A 939-nucleotide genomic window follows, 5' to 3' on the forward strand; every position below is an offset into this window, starting at 1 on the left:
TATATATATTGTTGTTCATTGATATGTGAATTATTTGGGGTAAATATTTCATACAAAATAATGTATGATACAGAGTAATACATATTAATAAATTAAGAGACAGAAATGTAAAAAAAATATCATAGCAAATTTTAGATTTGCATACCAACATATTTGAAAATCCGACTCATTCTCAATACATATTTATATCCAGTATAAGAAACATAAAACATAAAATATACATTATTTTTACATAAATGTCATCTTTCTTACGCATGAAAGACATTTCAATTTTGCTGTGATATAACAGATTTAGGTGATCAAAATGTAATAATTAAGATCAAAATTTAGATATTTAAATACATAGGTATTGAATGATATGTATGTCAACGCCCCTCAATATATATATATATATAATCATTGGATAAATAAGACATAATATAAATATATTAATCTCTTTATATCCAATAATTAGCTTTTCGTGAAGCACAAACACAATCGTGAATCACCATTAAAGTTGGGTCTCTTTTACGTTTTCTTTCAAATTCTTCATCAAACCATTAACAGCTCAGAAAGATCCAAACCAGTAGAAACCAATCGTAAGAATCTTCGTCACCTTCCCCCTATATAAACCTCGACATAAGATTCATTTCTCCCCACTCATCCTTCCTTCCCACCTACCAGTCTTAAAAAATGGCGTTCTTCTCTTCATCTCTGCTTCTCCTCCTCCTCTGCTTCTTCCAATCTCAATACGCATACTCTGTTTCATTCACACCAGACAAACCTCTCGTCCTCCCCCTCACCCACTCCATCTCACTCTCGCTCTCCTCCCCCTTTCCCTCCCAATCCAACCTGCTCAAATCCTCCTCCCTACGCTCGGCCGCTCGCTTTCATTCTCACCGCCAGAAAAGGCGGCAGCTTCCCCTCCCCCTCTCCGCCAGCGCTGACTACACACTCTCT

Source organism: Phalaenopsis equestris, unplaced genomic scaffold (assembly GCF_001263595.1).
Source record: "Phalaenopsis equestris unplaced genomic scaffold, ASM126359v1 Scaffold000002, whole genome shotgun sequence".
NCBI classification, from domain to species: Eukaryota; Viridiplantae; Streptophyta; class Magnoliopsida; order Asparagales; family Orchidaceae; genus Phalaenopsis; species Phalaenopsis equestris.